Source organism: Cydia fagiglandana, chromosome 1 (genome assembly GCF_963556715.1).
Source record: "Cydia fagiglandana chromosome 1, ilCydFagi1.1, whole genome shotgun sequence".
Classification (NCBI taxonomy): Eukaryota; Metazoa; Arthropoda; class Insecta; order Lepidoptera; family Tortricidae; genus Cydia; species Cydia fagiglandana.
Window position 1 is genome coordinate 19,630,567 of NC_085932.1, and position 15,652 is coordinate 19,646,218.

At 33.9% G+C, this 15,652-nt stretch overlaps 1 protein-coding gene and 1 long non-coding RNA gene across 2 annotated transcripts in view; both read left to right on the forward strand.

Annotated features, from left to right (window-relative positions):
- Nucleotides 1-15,652, forward strand: part of LOC134666178 (uncharacterized) — a 163,340-nt gene that overhangs the window by 114,001 nt on the left and 33,687 nt on the right. The window lies entirely within an intron of this gene.
- Nucleotides 1-15,652, forward strand: part of LOC134666064 (uncharacterized) — a 128,113-nt gene that overhangs the window by 109,064 nt on the left and 3,397 nt on the right. The window lies entirely within an intron of this gene.

The window sequence follows — 15,652 nt, forward strand, 5'->3', positions numbered from 1 at the left end:
TCTTCGTTCTAATTCATGCACCAATCTCACGCGGCTGCTCAATATTACATAAGCCACTATTCCCAGTTGTGATTCACAGCGGGAGAACTACGGAATTAAACGCAATAACACTTGAACCCCTGTCTAATTAAACGATAACCGTCCACGCACGGATTATACGCGTAAATTAATCGAAACATACTGCGAAATGGTCGCATCACTGTTATTAGTCATTGTGAAATTGTATGAAACGAAACAATGGATTGAAATATGATGCCACCTTCTGATTGTCTATTGCGGAATATGATATGGGTGTGCATAAAATGAGCTCACGTAAGTATAAGTAGGTACAGAATATTGGATCAAAATGAAATGTTATCAACAAAAGTCAAAGTTGACCGTTTCAAAAAATGTTTTCTTACAAATGTCGATATAACTCCGCCCAATGTTAAGTCTAAGCTAACTTTGCACGGATTTGAAAATAATAGAGGGACTGTCATGTTTTCGTAGAAATTTGACATTAATGATGACATTGTCATGGCTCTTCTACACGATGGGCCCACGCCGGCCACTCCAAGGGACGCATTTATGCGTTAGAGGGGCAAGTGATATTGCTATCTCATTCTACCGCATGGCTGCGTCCCTTGGAGTGGCCGGCGTTGGCCCATCGTGTAGAGGAGCAATCACACATTTTCATTGCAAATGCCATGCAGCTCATGTTTATACCATGAACAAATATTTGCTAAATAATTATTAGGTACTTAAAGTTATAAACAATAAGCATTCATAACTTTTAATACACACGTAACGTATATATTACAAACAGCTCTTTAACATAGACATTCATATCTTTACTTCATTAGTGTTTTAGTTTAGTGGCAACTTTACGACTTAGCCCACGCCGCATAGTCAAGTCTGAAACACTAAATTAATTTGACTCTTATTCCCTTGAAATAAGCGTGAAAGCATTGTTATAAGTGAGTGCGTGATCTAAACTAGTTTAAATGATCAGTTAACCCTCTTAGTGCTTAACTGATCTATTGACTCGAGTTAGCGCAAGCTTAATCTGGGGCAGCTGTGCTTCCGCGTGATGGCTAGGTCGTTCAAGGTTTTACAACAAGATGTCGGAGTTGTTGACATCTGCTTGACTTAACCCATAAACCTTTTAACCACCAGCTATTTTTGATCGAGCGTACCACGCAGAGTAAAGTTTGCATAGTTACGGGAGTAATAAATGTGCTGTAAAAACCAAATCAGATCTTTGTCTTATTTATTAGACTGTGGCGAAATGAGCTGGATATGTAATGTCTTATATATCAGACTCTGGGGGTTAAAGGTTTAATAGTACATTGTGCAACATGGGGCGTAAGTTGAATATTGCAAACGATAGTAAGTTAAATCGCGACGGCTTATGTCAGATTTCGCATCCACGTCAAATCAATAGTTGATTTTATTGCATGTTGATTCGATCAACTGTGGATAAAATCATTTGGTACAACCAAAACTCAACTCTGAACTCGGGGTGGTAGGGTTTGATTTGGGTTTCACTTAAACGTGGATTGCTAATGTCAAATTGATATTGTACGTATTCGAGAATTTATGATTTTACCCACATTAACGCAGATCAACATGTTACGTCAAACGTCGCTTGTCGAATATGGGTCCTGGTAGAGATTCACCATTTTGCTAATGTGCACACATCCACAGCTATTAATTTTACACCAATCTTAACCTCCTAAGGCCCAGCCATACAAATTAAAAATTCTGAAATTGCCACTGAAATTTGAATCTTTATTGCAGGGAATAGAGTTGATTTTGGTTCTGTTTGAAAATTGAACGAATTAATCAAACTGCGACTCTGTTTCAATTGAATATGATTTAAATTTCATCGAACTGAATAAGTACTATAGGTAGGACCTTGGGCCTTAGGAGGTTAACCTTGCAAAACAGACAAACGCGCACAAAAACTTTTTTTTTCGGTATATGATATCTTATAATATTAGTTAGTAGATTGAAACAATTGAATTTTCTTACAAATAAATTATGCAAAGTCACACTCACGTGTCTATAAAATATAACGGTATATTTCACGACAGCATGTAGTCTGTATGTGCAATAAACCATATAGAGTATTTATATGCAATAAATACTCCCAAACAATAAAAGTTCGCGCGGAAATCGAACCTGCTTTAATACGCCATAACGCATTGTTCCTGGCCTGTAAAAATAGCCATTCAAATTATCCCCTCCCAATAAAACAGTACTGTATCACTCACTCGAATAACTTGAGAGATTTTTACACTTTCCGATACAGAGCGTGAAACAAGTAGAATTAAAATTAATACAAAAAATATTTAGGTAGGTATCTTCTTCTTCCTCGCGTTATCCATGCATTTTGCCACGGCTCATGGGAGCCTTGGGTTAGGGCGGGGTCGCATGGAGTTTGGGTCATGGGGGTGGGATATGTTTTTAAAAAACTGTTTTTACTCTACTACTTTACTCTACTTAACTATGGTAAGAATTTAATGACACAAAAACAGTTCAAATTAATAGAGTTATTTTGGCTGAAGGGTTAACAAACTTCCACTCAATACATATATAAATTATTTACCCTTATTTTCAGATAGGAAAAAAGATAACTTCAAAGATTGCTTGGGCAATTTAATGAAAGCGTCATTTGTAAGTCAGCGTAGAACTTCCGGGTACAGGAATATTCTGACTTCAAATAATTTGTATGAAATAAAATAACATGCTAAAAAAATTTGATTTCTAATCAGTAATCACAAACTTATCCATTACAGGATATACTATCTCACATCGTAGCGTAATCTTGTCGTATAGTCTTAACTTCTCAAATGTCAAGTCCTATACTAAACTTTACGAGGGCATTGTTTTATTAATATCTATAAAAAGTGCCTCCAAGAGCTTTTTAGCTTTAGTTAGAGCTTCCCTGTTCAGTCTTTTATGGGTACGCTAAGTTTAGTTCACCATTTACATTAAGTGACTTGTGACTCAAAGCCTTATGCCAAATCATTATGAACTATTTTTGATTGACTGTATAATCATGTTTAAGTTTCTAGATTATAGTTTCCTATCAAATATTTACCTCATATGTTGCTCTCCGTTGCATTGGATATGAAGCTGTATTTTCTATGAAATAAGGTTTGTTTTCTGACTGGCTGTTTATGAGTATACCTACAAGTTTGAATACGTGTTATTTCGAATCGCAATAGTTTATTGAAGTTTATTCCTTTATTTCAACTTAGATATTTTATGACTTTACGATGTCGGTCTCTCGAATTGCAGTTGCTGTGTTAAAATCTTAATTATATTCCGATGTTTGGATTTCATTAGATTATTGCTATCGGATTATCATTGCTTAATGGTACGTCCCTATATAAATAGGAACAAAACATAATAATATGTATTATACAGCAATAAAACAAGCACTATAAAAAGTAAACTTTAGTGGAGGCATGTGCTTGTTTTACGATATAATTAATACGTACTTGCTATACTTACAGAAGTATTCGTAATAAAGGATTTTTTTCCCTTAGAATAGGATATATTCATATATAAAATACATAACCAAAACAAAGACAAAAATACAAGTTGAAGTAAAGTTAACTTTAGAGCTAACAATTAAAAAGGTCAGTTTAATGTCAGGCTGCATTTTGGTAGCATGACAAATACGAACATTTCCTAGAAAATAAGATGAAAATGGATTAGGTATTTACTATTTTCACTTCATCTGTACCTACCTACCTAGTTATTAGATAGGTGCGTTAGGGTAAGCTGAAACGAGGACCAAAAAAAAAGTTCTCCGTAATTCGAATAAAATCAAAATTATACATAAATATTTAATTTTATGAGAATACGACTAAATATATGAAAATGTCCTTATTTAGAGAATATTTAGTACATTGTAGGAGAGGACGGAAAACCGCTAAAAGATGGACGAGTGAGTTCGAGGGCCGACACGTTAGTCCATCTTTAGCGTTTCCGGCCGAGGCATTACATAGTGCTTTTCACGACTACTGCGAGGAAGTAAGAAAACATTTACATAACTATAAGTACTAGCCCGCGATTTCTCTGGTAGCAAATTACTAGCCACTGCCTGTACTGTCTCTTGAATTTCGGTAGGCGTCAGCGTAAGAATATCATTTTCTTCACTAGAAGAACTCATTTTTATAGCGAGCGTAGATACGCGTTTCTTATATTTTTTAGTCAAACACAATATACACTATCCAATTCAGTAAGTATTTTCAGATCCCGCCTTTTTTACTTTTTTTACCACTTTTAAGAGGCGTTTTTCTGTTATTTGCTTCAAACCGACTCTAAAATTAGAAGCGTTTTTGCTAAAAAAAACACAAACAGCTACAAAAGTCAAAAACGCCTTAAGCGTGAACTGAATGGATAATTGTAAAAAAAAATGAAGTGAATGGTTTTGTCATTTCTTTTTTTTTAAACAAGAAATTGGTTCTATTTAACCTAATTTTATTTTTGAAGGAAAAAGTTGCGCAAAAAAAGACCTTTTATTGTTTTTTATGTTTTAAATGATACTCATTGCTGTAGCGAACTGTCACCAATGACAGATGATGATAACAATGAAACATTGTAGTAGTGGTGGTTCAGGTGCTACAGCTATTGCCTACTTTCCAGCTTGGTTTTAGACCATCTATTGCTACATTTCCGAACAGTGGCGTGAAAAAATATGTATTAAGTACATCATATTACCACACTACCATAGTCTCAAGAAATACCCACACCAAAATATTCCATAACTTAAATAAATTAGGTAAGTAGTTGATTGTAACAAAATGTTTTAACGATGATTTAATACGTAAAGCAACATGCGTGCATACCCGTATTTAAGGCGATTACATACCGCAGGTAAAAGAACACCCCTCAGATAAGTACCTAAATGAGAAAAAAAACAAATCCTCTTACATGCAAAATGTTTCACAAACCGGTATAATTTTATTATGCCTAATTCTGGATTTCCCAATTGAATGCCTGCTTCGTGAAATTACTTTCATTATTCAAAGATGAAAAGAGACAAGTATTTACGCAAAGCTGCGTCAAAGAATAGGACAAATATATCTTACGACAAAGCATCAATTGCCAGGAGTCATTTACCTACATTTGCATACATTAGAAGAAGTAAATAAAAAATAAATTAGAATGCCGGAATATTAGTAGAGCACCCTTTGAGGTTCGGCCTGCGTTTTATATTATTTATAGTCTTTAGGTAAAGTTTTAGAGCATAGCAGTCTGCATTGATAAAAGATAATTTTCTTACGAATGGATTATGATCGTCAATATTTTAGCATGCAAACGTACTTATAAAATGTCAACAATGATAATCAAATTACAAATTATGAAAACTAACAATTTATAATTTAAAAAGAAATTTGAGAACTATCGTCAAATGAAAAAAAAGCTCAATAAATAACAGAATACAGGTCTAATATCCCATAAAAAAAAATATCATTGAAAATCAATATTGTAACAACATGTTAGACATCCACGATGTTAAATTAATTTTAAATTTTACCAATATCGAATGGAAATAACAATCACCTTAAACCAAATCGTAGGAGCGTAATAATAACCCACGTCATACCTTTGAAGTTGAACAAAAGGTTTTTTTAACATCCACGACAAATCGGTTCAAAGGGATTGAAAGAAACGGGGGATCATTTTCACTCGATACCAATCTGGCTACTAGAAAAAAACATTTTCTGCCCTAAAGAATACCAACCTTGTTCCGATGTAAATAAGATTCAATATTGTTTGTAGAAGCCTGGAAGCAATATGCAACGTTATTTACAGTTGTAAGAAAGGAGTTCTTTATGAATCCAGTCGCGAAATGAAGTTCAAATTTAATTTAGAAATATCTAATTTTGTTCTGAAAGGGGTGATGTTTGACAAAGTCTGTATGGACTGAAATCGGAGTAATTATTTCAAGGCTTTATTTAGTCGGGAAAACAAATCTACTTATATGAAGCTGTATGTAAGGAAAAAGGTGAAATACAGTGAAACAGCAAACACTGTCAAGAGAGTACAACTGTACAGTTGTTGAATAGATAGTTACTTACATAAAAATATAATAATATGCGCAATGCGATAGCTACCCCTAGCTTTGCAAACTATAACAGATAAGCCTGGCACTAAAGCCAGGACGTAACGGAAAATATATTTCCCACTATAAACAGTTTATGATCGTTCACATGCTCTGTTTTATGAAAGATAGGTACTCCGGCGGCAGCGGTTAGCTCACCGTTTGTCACGTACGATAACCACTAAATATGTAACTCAGATGAAATGCAGATTTTTTATTTATAAATGACAGCTTTCTTATATTTAAAAAAATATTTTTAACGATTGCAAACTTTTTAACATCTGTAAAATTCGACAGCAATTACATAATTATTTGCCATCGTTTTTTCACGGACACGTACGAACGTGTCTTGCTATTTCAGTCAGTCTCGGTAAGAAAAGTACTGAGGTTGACTAAAAAGCATGACAAATACAAACATTTCAAAACAATTATGCACTACATCTATACTGTACACAGTATATTTTATTGCACTAATTTACAAATAAAGAAATATCTCATAACATTCGGAAATAATGTGAATCAATCACGTACTGTTTGGCTAAAATCAATCCCATGCTCGAGTGTACTAAAATCATATGAGTGTATAATATTTCGTTATAGTGTATGATATATCGACATCTATGACTTTATGATCCCGTACTTTATTACACCGGCGATTAGCCAAAATCCTTACGACGCGATCGTCAATAATGTTACCAAAAACGTATAACTCAATGTTTTATTGTGACGCTTTTATGTTTGATTTCATTTTTTTCTTATTGGGATCCGTAGGCAGAGTATAAGGTGAACCATGATTTAATGACATTTTTCCTTTCAGCGATAATTTCCGAAAATGGTCATTTAGTTAGGTAATCAAAATTTGATTTTTGAAGACCTGTCAAACGACACCTCACACTATAGAGTTAAAGCAACAAATAAAACCACTTTACGTGGTAAAGTAGGATATTTTTCGTTTATATTTTACCACCTTGTCGGCATGATTAATTTAATTTATAAACCATGCTAATTTTGGCTGTATATCACTAATGTCACTACTCGTATAGTCAGTGACTTAAGCTGCGGACGGTCGAAAGGATATACAGACAGACGGACATGGCGGGACTATAAGGGTTTCTAGTTAACTACGTAATCTTAAAAATGGTCATAAAAAAATCAATGATATTAAGATGGTGTAGGAACGTGTTGCAAAAAATTGAACCCAGTCCCTTTCCATATACGCAGGAATTATCTTTTTATAGTGACGCGACACGCGTCGATACCAATCGATACATTTAATGTCGATTTTAATTTGTGTGCTCGTAAAAGTCAGTATGAAGCATAGAAGATTGCCGTTTGGAGAGCTGGCGTTTTTTAACGATGCCGTTACGGTAATGTGGCTTGCGGATTTTTGGATATTTTTGTGGTTATTTATAATATTTATACAGACAAGCGGTGATTTCTAATATAGTATTTTTAATAGATTTTGAGCTTTTGACTTCTTGTGTGTCATCGTCATTGTATTTTTTCTTTCCAAATCCATATATAAATACATATTATAATATCATGTAATTTTTTTCGAATTATGGGGCTCTAAAAGTAATTAACAGGTTTTTTTTAGTAAATTAAAAATGTTTTTTTACGAACTATTTAATTTATACACAAACGCGCTCACGCTTGCTACATTTTCAGAGCTCCGTACAAAACTTTGTTGACTGAGCAATATTTTTTAAACCCGTGCTATCACATTTACATTGTTTAGTTCAATTACGAAAAAGTGGCGTCTGAATAACCTATAAACGGGAACGATCGCCATATCGATAGTTTACGTCGACATTTTCATATCGATATTTTGATAGTTTCGATAGAATGAAAGTTTTATTCGATCGTTGAAGTTTGATGAAAGATATGAATTCCTGGCGACAGTTCTATTTGACAATGTTGCTTTGTTTGTGTCAATACTTTGATGGTGTTTTAATATTACTAGTTTTGTGATGCAATGTATCAATGTACATCTGGAATTAGGTACTGACGAAGAGTATTGTAATTTAATATTTTGATCGCAACCGACGTAGCTTAACTGTGGAGGTTGGCTTGTAAACCTCGTTACAATATTCATATTTTTTGAGTACTTAGGTATAGGTACCTACCTAACCTTTTGAACGCCAGGAGCCAGAAAAGCGTCGTGACTTGTTGTGCTCAAAATAAACTTTATACTTCAAGTAAGTCTTTAAGCAAAGCAATAGGTAAATATATTTCTGGCTTGTACCAATGATGTGAGCATGTATTTGACTGTTCTTGACATGACACTTAACTATTGGTTAAAGTGACCAGATATGTATATTTATGTATAAAATCTTCAGTATATTAACACAACGGGATCGCAATATTGTATTACTAAAAGATATTTGTGATTGTTTACTTCTGAAATTTTCAGAATAGAGTAAACATATAATATCCAACAGCGACTAATGTTAATAAATTTTAACAATAACAAAATCTTTAAAATATTTACTAAACGGTCTTAAGGCATAAAACTGTCAATAAAAAACGCAATTAGCACTAAATAGCCCGATAATGGACGGTACCCTTTATCACTATAATACAGACGACCATAAAAAAGTAACAGCCTGTATACAGCGTTAAATTACGTTACTTTCCATGCGCACGCGTCGTTCCCATAAAACGCATATAAAATATATACTTGGAACTTGCAGCCCCGAATTTGTCCACATTTTTATGACAAAGTTATGTTATTTTTTCGAACCACATCGATCCATACCGAAATCGTTAAATTAACTTTACTGTCAATTAAAACTTGGTAATGAGATTTGATCTTTGACGAGCTTTTAAATTTTATTGGATGCAGTTAATTTTTATTGGCCATTGTTATATAAATTTGTTGCTGTCGACGATCCGTTGAGGAATGTCGTCTTCTGCGTTAAATTTATTTAATAGTTGCCAGAAACTCGAACACCTAGATCCATGTACGAGCAAATGAATTTTACAATAATTTCGGGAAAATTTGTCTCGACTAATTTTTTATAACACAACGGTAGCTAAAAAGCGGACAGTGGTCAGTCTGTCCGGTGGTAAGCAAACACCGATGCTTGCAACTCCGTAGGTGTCACAAGTGCTTTTTTGCCCTTTTAATAGGCATGGCAAAATTCATTGTGTTGCCAAATCAAGGGACCAATGGAGGTCTCTCGCCGTCAAAACAGCAGCGCATAAACAGGAGCGCAACACTACATACTCGCAGGGCCGCGGACTTTATTTGTCCAGTAGTTTAGGTTTCAAGCTAACTATTTTGATTTTTTAATATAGCCTAACAGTCTAATTATTTTTACCTGCAGAGTAAGTAGTAGGCTTAGATTTTCGGTGAGGTCGAGTTACTTCCCCAGTTAGTCTAATACAGAAACTAATCTGGGCTATTAGATGCATACGTCTGCAGATCACCATTATTTTTTAATTATTACAATCTGAAATAGATACAGTAACAAATAAAAAATCTTTACAGCTACTAATTTTAATAAAAAAAGATAGATTATGCTCTTTTTATTTCAAGTCTTTAAAACTTGGAATTGTAAAAACAAAAAGGCTTCCATCTTTGAAGGAATAATAAAAATTATGTTTTGTTTCATTGCCTACCCATAGAGGGGGTTATCTTAAGAGTTTAATTTTTACAACAAATCTTTTATTTCCAAGTTTATGTTGTAGGGCTAGAACGAATAAAATGGGAGCATAAAATAGCTTGTATTCTTAAGGATATAACTAACTGGGGAAGTAACTCGACCTCACCGAAAATCTAAGCCTACTACTTACTCTGCAGGTAACAATAAATACTGTTTTTTTACGGAGTACTCCGAATGTATGTATTAATACTTGTGCAAAAATATCGTTTACTTCGGTTCCATTAATTTAATATTATTCAAAGATATCTGGCACAACAACAGTGTTATTGAGACCATTCGTTGTATCCGGCTGTTTTACTATTAATTATAAAAATTAAACAATAAAAGTCCGATAACACTTTAAAATATATTGAAGATTAACATTTTATCATGCCAACTTCAAATTTTCGGATACAGAGAAGATGAGCCAGATCAATAATCTATGAATGTCCCAAATATTACACACTATGTAAATTTATCTTTTATTTATCACACTTATTTTTTATATGAAAATGCATAGCATAGATAGGCCACAATTAGTTAATGCAGTTTCAAAGTATATAAATTACCTATAGAAGGAACATATTTCTTTTTGGACATAAAATTCATAGTTTGTTACATATATGGATCAACTACGACAGCAAGCTCATTCAATTTTTTATTCCCTCATAGCACACGTGGCTGTCATCTAAATCCATCATTTTATTTAACAACTGATATGAAATTCGCATTTTCCATCTTCCGGTATAAAAGGTAAAAGACTTAAATTTAATATCATTTTTATTACGCAGATTACATTAATAGCGAAGGGTGTGGGTTCAGATAACGTTTCTTTTTTTAATGTGCCATGAATTTTTCAAAGAAACAGTTTATTTGCAGGATTTGTTCTTTATGTTCTAGCCTGCCAAAAAAATTTACAATAATATCAGGGTTTTGCTCGGCACCCCATCGTTCTAGATTACACGTCTAAAAATTTACTAACAAAACTTTGTTACAAACTAATCGTATATTGACCATAGATGAAATTTAACTCCAAAATATTTTTATTCCACTAAATAAATTAAAATTTTACATCTCCGTGCGTGTTAACTTGGAAGTGTGGATGCCAATAAAGAATCACATGCCGTGTGCAATTTATTGTTGATAATAACTCCCTTTTTTATGCGTGACGCATTTGTTATGACACTTATGACAATACTCGAAGTCGCTGTGCTTTAAAAATATATGGGCGCTAGAAGAGTGCCTTGTGTAAATATGTAATATATTTGTGATATGTGTAGCTACCAAGGTTATTAAAAATACATTTATCAAATGCAGATTGTACACATCCATATTAAAACTTACATTAACATAGAACAAACAGAAAGGCATAATAAGAATTGACTTATTTAAAGATTACAATTAACAACATGCCATTAATTACATAGCAATTCCTTATTAGCATTCAGAACGAATATTTTTGAAATATTAGGTTTTTGTAAATGCCAAAATGTCTAAAAATGTTTGGCGCTTTCGGTATTTAGAGTGCTTCTAAATTATTAAAATAATACAATATCCGAAAATTTCTGGTCCAAAGCTATTTATAATTATTAGCTAAATTTGGTCGTTAACGATGGCCGTATTAGCCACAATACTTATTTAAGTATAGAAAAACAAAGTATTTGCACAATATTGAATATGCTTCACGTCATGATTATTTAGGGAATTTGCATATTGCTTTCTTTGCTTTATAATATTAATTTGGGTTTGCTTGGTCCTCTAATAAAAATATAACGTATATTTCCGTATACTTGCCAAATTTAAATTTGTAATTCACACAATCACCGTACTGTCGCTTATCTGATGGAAGAGGCGTTACAGTAATAAAACAGTGAATGCACGGGGGAAATCTCTATGACTCGCCTTTTTATCTTTATTCTTTTTTGACAAATCTGAATTATGAGAGTGTCGTCGGATTCTTTCAATTTTAGCGACGAGGTTTGAAAGGTTTTGAATACAATATGCCTAAATATGATCAGGAGAGTTATATTTCTGCGACAAAATTAAACATTTAGATTTCCCTTGGCAGCAGCCTCGAGGCTTACCTAAAATCAAGTGAATTTGATTATGGTGTGATACCTTTTTTTTATATTTCTAAGATAGCTGAATACATTTTGAGATTATAATATAAAGGAAGGTTTTTTAGTACATCAAGTCGCAAGATTACAACCACAATTTGTAAAAAAAATCTTTATTGGCAATTCCAGTTTGCATAATCTTCGCAATCATACATTAAACCAAAAATTAGTTACATTTTCCATTTGTAAGAATCTCAAACGGCTAATAATAAATCCGCCAGCTTTTTTCCCGACATCGGGATCTCCAATTGCCTTTCTTCTTCAGATTTCATTACGATAATAAAATGGCAGGAATCTCTTGATTTATATTTGCCTATCGCGCTCCTTGTGATCATATTTGTGTCCCCAATACCTTATTGCTTTGTAAGATTAAATCTTTTTACTTTGTGCAGTACCTTTTTTCGTTGAATTATTAATAAATCTTATTTCGAGTTAAATAAAACATTCGATTGAAATCTTTTTATAAAAACAATTTTACTTACATTTGTTAAAAATAAAATACAGTAAATAATGACATCCCAAATAGTCGATTTGCAGCTGAGTGTAAATAAATCGTTTTCATTTAAATATCTTGTAATAACTGAATTTATAAAATAAGATTAAGAGACTTAATTTCAAATAAACGAGAAAAACGTTAAACTAGACGATGCGGTTGAAAAACAATACGCCCGCTCTTAACCCTTTATGCCTGCCCATTCCCATGTCGGCCTAGCAATAGCAACAGGTGTTGTATGTCTCGCCTTTGAGTTCTAATTAATTTCTATTTTATTCGTGGGTATGTTTTTTTATAGCAAATACATTTGATGACAGCGTGTCGAATCCGTTCATTGGATAGGTTATTTATTATTGAATTCAAAGTATAATGATGCTTTTTTGTTCTATTAGAAGGCGCGAATAATGGGCACGGAGAATTCAAGTAACTGACAGTTATAATTTCACATATTACGGTTACAGATTTTAATAATTAAGCCATTCAGGATTCTCTGAACGCTGAATATTTTAAATCATAAGTGTTGAGTTGCTGTTGGCTTTTTTCCTAAGTTAACCTGACCTACCTTGATAATTTTAATTATTTTTATTTCTCCACTACAATGAGACGGAAAACTTCAACCTATCATGATATATTTTTCGATACTCATAAATGTGACGGCGAAAATGCTATAAGAACCTCTTGAAATAGGTATTGCACTTGCTGTACAAAATTCACTAATTAACATCTAGCATCATCAGCATATTGAGCATTATCCAGAGCGACGCCTCTCAAAGATCAGTGACACCACTCTTTGGCACAAATAAAAAAAGGATTAACGTTAAAAAGTCGAAAAAACCTCATCCACTCCGAGTTAATGATACGGCACGGTGAGTGGCGAAAAACAAAGGTTGGGAAGCAGTCACACCGTAGCGTAATATGTATAAGAAAGTGTCGCATTTTTATCACCTGTCATGCCATGCTGTCATGTCACCTAAATAGGTAAGTGCGAAAGTGACGCATGAAAAAATTATCACGTTCTAACAAATGTTAGAACGTGACAGGCATGGTGACAAATGATAAAGAGCCGACCATCTTAGCCCTACAGAGTACTTAGCTGCAATAATGACCATAAGTACTATTAGTATACGTACAACGTCTTATAGTCTACTATTTCTACGTATAGAAGTCTATTTTTTTGCGATCGGATCCGCATTTAATCTTATTTAATTTGTCAAGAAATGATAAAATGTGTGACACACATCCAAGTCGTGATACAGATCCAAAAACACAGTTTTACAGTTTAATACTTTAAAGTAGTTTAAGTTTATGCGATATTTTGGAGCACAACATCATTTTTAAACGTAAACACAACAATGTGCAAATTAAATTGCAGTAGTTAAGATTTTTCTTTAATTAGGGGGCAAACGAACCGACGATTCGCCTGATGGTAAGCGATTACCGTCGCTTATTGACATACACAAACACTAGAGGGGCTATAAGTGCGTTTCGGGCCTTTAAAATGGGAGTTAACTTACCAACAACAAATACTTAGCAGTGCTATATCACAAGTGCAGCATTAAAATAATCGTTTTCTGCTCTTGACGAGTGTTCTTAGTGGCTATCAAGAGTAATTTTCTACCACTGTTCGGTTCAGTGTAAAACAGAACTTCAAAGCTCGAATTTCGAGGCTTGAGACCCGTCGCTTCTGGAGATGTCTCGATTTTTTCTACTCTATTTTCGATCCGTTTTCCTGAGGTTTTTCCGCGAAAACGTCTGGCTCAGCTTCCTGAGCACTTGGCTAAGTCCAGCGAAGTGTTTTGTGATTCACAAGCAAAGAACTTGCTTCACTGGTGGACCTAGTATTTTGTTGTCGCTTGTTTTGTTACCGTTTCTTAGTTTTAAAGTAAGGTTTCTTATAGCAAAGTTACTTTGTATTCGCCTTGCTTAGTATGAAATGATAAAATTGACCCGTCAAGAGGTTATAATAGTACGCTGAGTTTTCCAGCTACTTACGATTCCTAATTACTCAAACCCGGTAGGCAAATGCGACTCAAAAGCAGACAAGAGCCATTTTACTTCCTAATACAAAGCCAAAGTCATCACGTATCTCAATTTGCCATTCACTAACGAGCTGCAGTTTTGCCATCTCCATTACGGCCTCCTACTCCAAGTATTTCCCCTTCTTAAACATGTTTTACTTTTTCCTTTATAATGCCTTTTTCTGTTTCATGTCGTTTTTTAGCCAGCGTCTCGGATGATTGCTCCGCCACGTACAAGTGGGTGTCTCCACAATGGGATGGCATTTTCTTTTTAATCCCTTATCTTGGAGAGCTCCCCAGTTCTGTATAGATATGGGGGTTGAAGACAGAATATTTAAATGAGTCAGGTGTGTTTGTTAAGGGTATGCTGTATCTTTACGGCACGTTGCGAACTTTGATGCTATGGAGATAAAATGGAAATTCAATTTGTTTTGCACATTTGGGTTTCCATTTCAACGACGTTTCCTTAATTGTGTGGAATCACTAAATATTTATTAGACTTAAAATACTTTTGTCTCGGAGAAGACGACGGGGACAACGCCGTCCTCGAAACGTCGGAGGTAAATCTTAAAGCTTAAACACGCGATTATGTCCCGTTGTACAATTAAGTAATGTGTAAAAATCGTGAATGATTAAATCTGTGAAATACTTTGTATTCTATTAGAATTAGTTGGGAAGTTATAAACACAAGCTCTCTACCCAATAAGAGCAATGGGAATATTGACATGGTTACGTATTTAAAAATTATATTGCGTAAAGCAAATACCTGTTATGCTCGTATCGTATATGCTTTTTTTGACTTTTTCAAACCAAGTCGAAAAGTTCAGATAACCTATCTAGTATCTAGGCTTTACTTTGTTTTCCTCTTCATAATCTGCCAAAGTTCTAGATAGATGTAAATGTGCAATAAACATCAAATAACAAAAAATCTCAACGCTCAAACACACCCATCTCTAGATCATCTCAGCAATTTACTTATGCATATTAATGGCGTCGAAGCGAATAAGACGGATCGAGACGCAAAAAGAATTGAAGGACCCAACGCCGCTCACAAAAAGCCCGAGGACCCCTCTCCAGTGATCCACGAAAATGCGAAAATACATTTTGACGGATGACAAAACATAAAAGATTACAGGAAAACCGGTACTTGTAATTTTCTGCACATTTAATATTTGTGAGTGTTTACCGGCCATTAATATTTATTGTAAGGACATAATGCGATCGCGTTTCTATGTTGGAAATTTTGCCTCATGTTTATTTAATATTTTGCCCAT